The sequence below is a fragment of the Opisthorchis viverrini genome, assembly GCF_000715545.1.
Source record: "Opisthorchis viverrini unplaced genomic scaffold opera_v5_59, whole genome shotgun sequence".
In the NCBI taxonomy this organism is placed as follows: domain Eukaryota; kingdom Metazoa; phylum Platyhelminthes; class Trematoda; order Opisthorchiida; family Opisthorchiidae; genus Opisthorchis; species Opisthorchis viverrini.
Genome location: NW_008751715.1, coordinates 785515 through 791823, shown reverse-complemented (window position 1 = coordinate 791823; position 6309 = coordinate 785515).

The following is a 6309-nucleotide window of genomic DNA, read 5'->3' as shown; positions in this document are numbered from 1 at the left end:
CCTGGTTTGTTTGTTGAAACATTTTTACGTTTGCAGGTGTATAGGACCAAAAAGTAGTATAACAACTACTTTTGGTGCTTCATTGTGACGGACTGATGTTCCATCATCATTCCTACGGTAGCCGGTGAGAGAATATACCCTTTTTGAAAGGACTATTGAGTAATATGAACTAACCTGTCGATTATAATCTATGATATAGTTGTACTGTCCATGTGATAGATGCTTCTAAGCAAGGGTAAGAAAAGTGGGACGCCATCTTTACCTCCACAAACAAAAGCTAATCAGACCGTGCATCAAAACAATCTACGGGACACTATGCATTGGCAAGTGGATGAGAAAGAGATGAACATTTTCTTATGAGACAGGCAAACTGAGTTTAGACCAACTATCCATGACTGGAATGCCACTCTGCTCTTGCTGAAGTTTATCGTCCGAGATACCCTAACTAATACAGGACAGGTGTACAAAGACTTTTTGAGAGCCAAGCTTACTCAGAGACTTCAAACAAACCATTGCATTTTACTGCCGCTCCTATTCCCGAGACTTTTCTGTCAGTGATGCTCTAAAAAAGGCAACCAACCTGGAAACGCTACTTCATCCAAAATTTACAACCTACTGCTCTGTAGGAACGGGCTTTATCTTTCCTTGTCCTCAAGGAACATCCTCCGACCTTGGAACACAAATAGTTGAGTATTTATCTGTTTCATGACAGAAAGCAATTCTGCCAGGTAGAACCAGTCATGCCCTGCATTCTCCACTCCCTTCATTGCACTTTTCAAATGTGCACTGAGAGTTTCCCACCAAAAATTTCATTGTTAAGTTTAATTCAAGTTTAAGGGCACATTCGTGCAATATCACTGTTGGAAACGTGGTTTTGAAAAACAAACTTGTTGGATATTTCAAAGTAACCCACAAACAAGGATACAGTGTGAAACAAGGCCCGTCTATTTTCTGCGTCCATAGTGCACATTTCATCATGAGAAGAAAGCCTATTGAAAGAGCAAGGTCCTAGGTGGCTCTATTATTAAATCCTGGAGGTATTTTATGGCTTCTTTAGGAGGTTGTCTACTGAAATCACATATATTAAGTAGTCCTGTAGTTTCGATCAGTCAATCTGTTTATTTTACATTTGGTTACAATTAACTTCTCCTAAAACCTCTGTATAACTACGTTCTTATGCACACCTTAATGTTTTGGTTAGCACTCTGTTCTTGACACATCACCCAGCACAAATGGATTAGATGGGTCGTAAGCCGATATCCTGAGGCCAAGTAGACAACGCAAACTGTGCCTGATTTTCATGAGTTGTAGAGTGCTCGCAAAAAGTAGGCTCCGTGCAAAATCCTTTGTGTATCTCGTTTTCCAATGGATTACTGGGGAACAGTCCGAGTTGAGGCGCTGCATATGTTTCCAGATCAAATATTTTATATATAACTTCTACTACAGCAGTTAATTTGCGTTCGACGCACTTTGGTTTAAAAAATGAACCAATATGAGTTTGCGAAGAGGCGGTTGTTAGGAATTCAGCTGTTCCGACTCTATGCAGAAGTGAAAGTTTGAATGACGTACTTTTCCTTATCGGTAGTTACCTGTAAGACACTCCCCCAAATAGAGGGATTTCCAAGTTTCAATGGCAAAGAGTCTCAGACATTCGAGATGTTGGATCATTTAACGTGGGTGATTTTCCTATCAGAGAATTCGGCCACTGATCCATCCCATTTTTGTAGCGCCACTTTCACTTTTGCGGCCAATTTCACTTACGTCTGGTGGCTCGCATTGCAAGAGTATTCCCATGCTTTCCCTTTTCATAAAGTAATGTAATAAAACTTGAGGTACTCGTAGATCACAGTCGAGGAATGTTGAGAACGGAAGTCAGCAACCTTGTGAGTAGTTTCCTTTATGAAAATATACTGCGATATCTCGAATATCGTGCCAACTGAATCATGAGGCGGCTTGTGTGCAGCACATTCAGCTGGAGGACATCATAAACGAGAGATTCAATTGAGTCTCCCATGAAAACCAAATTGATTTGCAGATGAGTGTATTTCTCGAAAAAAGTGCAATTTGGGTTTAAGTAGATCATACGGTTGACGGAAACTCGGGGACTGCGCCTACCTGATGAGCCCCAAGAAGGGCGAAACCGGTCGTGGGCTGTCCAAGAGTTTTCATCAACCTTGTGAGTAGTTTCCTTTGTGAAAAATGTCTGAATGTTGTTTGGTGAACGCAGATTAACCGTCCGGAATTCTAATCGGGAAGGCGCGAATATCCTGACCACCAAATAAACTCCTTCCTCCCTTAATTCTAATACAGCAAATAAAGTCAATGCGCCTGCAGTCAAGATACGAGCAGCTTTAACCAACTTGCGTCGTGTGTGGCGTCAGAAACAAAGTAAACTGAAGATAAAAGATCGTATATACAAGGCAACTGTTGTAGTGGTCCTAATTTTGATTGCAAAACTTGTCCTCCTCCAACCCAATGATCTTAATCGTCATCAGAACTTTTTATTGCTGGTGTCTCCGCTATCACTTGGGCGGGTAACTGACATGTCATTAGGAATCATTCAAGCAGCATTTTGAATTTATCAAAGTTTTTAAGGTATGCGTTCAGTACTCGCTTGTGAAACTCAATAACAGCCTGCGCAACTGAATTTCGCGCTGTAAGTTTAGTAGAAGAATACCAAAACTGACTTACCTTAGAGTAGTTCAACCTGGAGATGCCTTATTCATACAAAGCTGCGAACGATAATGAGCAAATAAGATGAATATTGTTCAAAGATTAGAAGCAACACATGGTTGGTGATTTTTAATCACGCAAATCTGGTGGTAGTTGGTTGGCTATTCCTGTCCATCTTGGCAAACCATTGGCTACTCAATCAGGTTAGCCCTTCGTAGAGACTTGACTGAATACGAGGACAAAGTCTGGTGACAACTTCACTACATCCGTCGACCATTTATCATTCACTTTTAACCACCGGACTTACCTGATATGCTTTTCGGTTTCAGGTTTATTTAAAAAAGTGCGTGATTGTTCACCATTCGCATGCAGTTAGGACTTTTATTTTCTGTGGGAGTTGGGGCCTAGGCAACACAGGCAGTTTGTAACACATTTGTTTGCCGGAATTTAGGGTACAGTAGGACTAACCTATTGGTATTTTACCGACTCCAGCATAATATACTGACATCACTCTCCTTGTTTAGAGAAAACCACCGTTTCGTCGGTTATTCTACAATAAATCAACAATCAAATCAGTGTCACGCTCTCTAGAAGGACGCATATATTAGACCATACTCTGTATTGCATAATTACTATAAGCTCACTTCTCCAGAAAGACAGTCAAGCTAAAACATCATCATTGTTATAGGCGATGTTACCTGACTCGTTGGCGAGAGCGTATTATTAATGACATTGTGATCTGCATGTGTCACAGCATAGACTTTAGTTGTGGGTATATGGTCAGCTGTGGCGAGGCAGTCATTCAGCTCAGCACAGTCAGCTAGGAATGAGGTATCACATTGTTGGCGAAGATGGCTGAGCACATTACCCACTGTAGGGGAGTCCCAAGCCTGACATGGTTAAAACAGTGACGTATACCATTTCCAAATTCGCTTGGAATTCAGTGAGCTGAAAGCAGAGTTGGCATTTGTCTCATTCCGAAACAGGATTGGTTCTATTTCCCGCGTGACCTTTTGTTGTTCCCATCGTTCAAAGGAGATTTGTGGTCACGTGTCCCCCGTCATTCGTTAAATCAGACTTGTGTGACAAAAAACAGCTTTTCTTCAGGTATTAATGGCTCCTAGCGGACACGCATTTACAGAATAGCCATATTTTCCGAGCTCTCCAAATCCGTCTAATTGATTTTTAACATCATTTGTTGTTGTGGATGACTAAAAGCAAATATTTTTTCAACATTGATTCACCTACCTTCTCTCTCTTCGACGGAAGTTGTCTGTCACAGACCCACATTTCGCAAGCCATACAGCAATGATAAGAGGACCAGTGACAGGTACTTGAGGACGGAATTCTTTCGAGAACCAGTATAACTCTACATGTTCACAAGTTGGTCTGCAAGGAGTAAGTTATGATTCTTGTTGATCCATAGATAAAAATTTACTGACGGCATTGTGCCTGGTGTCTGTGTTTCTGATAGAACCTCATGTGAGTTGGAACCAGACAATTTTCCCACCATGGTTGGTCCAAAAGCATTTTTGCTTTGTAAGCCTGCATTAATATCCTGTCTTCTAACCACGTACATAAGGTTGTGACTTGCTTGCCGTGTAAAAGCAGCACTCGTTTTCCTGAGGTAAAATCTGCTAAACAAACCGTCATTTCAGAGCCCAGAAACTGCGTCCGACAGGACTGATGTCGACTTTAGCAGTGATCGGCAATTTTGTCCAAAACCTGTCACTGACTCGAAGAGCTTCAGTGTCGTTTTTCCAAACGGAAAAAAAGATTGTTACTTTCAGAATAAATGTGTCACAGTAAATGTCGCACACAATAACAGAATTTTTGCTACCCAAATGCTGTTGTTGAAAATAACCAGCTCTAATTAAAGGTACATCTGAGTCCGACACTTTTGTGATTGCGAGGTAAACAACCCAATGGCTAAAGGAATCAGTGTTCGACATATGGTTTACCTAGGAAGAGAACAAGCTGTTCAGTCCAATTTCAGCGACTGTTGAAAGGTTGGGATAACGCATAGAAATCACTTCAGTTAGCTCTTACGGTGACGTTAAAACTCCAAACTGGCATTACTCATAAACCCTGTCAAAAATTAACGACGAACTGGAAACATGTTGAATGGAACATTTGGTTCGGATCGCCCATGGGGTTAATTTGATTAGGATGTTCGTGTTGGGGGAGTTCATTTCTCGGGTTTCGGTTGACTAAAGCTTTTCCTAACCCAGTCAACCGGAAGGAAGTGATGAGAGATAATGAGACTGTTGTGCTGTCTCAAATGGCTTTTTCACAAGTTGGTCTTTGCTGAAATAAAGAAACAGATGTTTAGTGGATCCTCGGGAAGGGTAGGACCATCTCCGTTGAGTGTATCAAGCATATTTCTCGTTTTTTATGTTCAGCACTAGGTCTTAAATAGCCACTCACATCTTCAAGTGTACAGCTCCATATACTCAAACGTTCCTCGTTTCTCGCAGACTTTATGCAGTAGATTGATGGATACTTCATCTAACCTAGGACGGCGGGGGAAGTAAATTGTTCTTTGCCAGACTCTCGTAGGAGACGGTGGAAAATTTTGCAGGTCAACAACAAGGTAAAGACTATTCCAATGCATGAACTAACAGAGAAAGACACAATCACAGAATTATCAGCTTCCAACACGTAGGGTGAAACAATCAAGAGGCAAGTGTAATGCGATCAGATTCGCATAGAACAATGGGTTTATTCTAAGCCTCCTAGTTAAGTGGGCACGGCTAAATGTGCGTTCTTCTACTTGAAGCCTTATTCTTGTAGAGTTTCAAGCTTCAAACACTGGACTACGCATCCAAGGATTATTCTGAAACCAGTCATCGCCTCTAGGGGAACTCATGAGCGTCAACTATCAGGACATCTGAGGGGAAATTCAAGATAGTCTAAGCTGTGCGAGATGCACTGTTCTTTATAATGTCACTATAAGTTAGCATGAGTATAAAAACGTTCCATGTTCCAAGTGTGGATGGCTCTGCGGCGAATATACTACTTGGCAACGAGTTATGCTTTTGTGCCACACGTGGCCATGTAGTTGGCAGTTTTATCTCTAATGGTAGTTAGCATTTGAGCGATCATCTCTTGGGTCTGAATGAGTGACTTTAAGAAATGCCTCTGACAGTGGCTGCTCACGAGCGGAGAGCAGCTGTCATACGCATAAATCCCACACCACTGACGGAGACCATGGATCGAATGAGAATCAAGTTGTTCCATGTCAGTTTTGACCGTGCCGACCCACGTCTTCAACAGTCCTCAAAAGCGAAAAGACCACCTCTGACGTGATCAAGCAGCCAAGGTCCGTTCGGGAATTATGGCATTGTTATTGCGTTTTCAGTGCCCAAGTTATCGTAGGCATCGTGCTTGAAGGACCTCAAGTAGGTGTAGTAGGTCATGACAAAACTTCAGAATATTTTTGTTCAACCTTTTGTCAACCTAGCAAGCTTTTGGTGTTTTCTCACAGAGAGTTGAAGGCTCAAAGTAGAAGCCAGCTGACCACCTTGTTGAAGACCGAAAATTTACGCGCAGACCAACATGAGTTGTTTTTCTAAACGTGTTGTTCGCCCACATGAAAGCAAGTTCCGCTGTTGAAATTCTTTCACTTGATAGTTG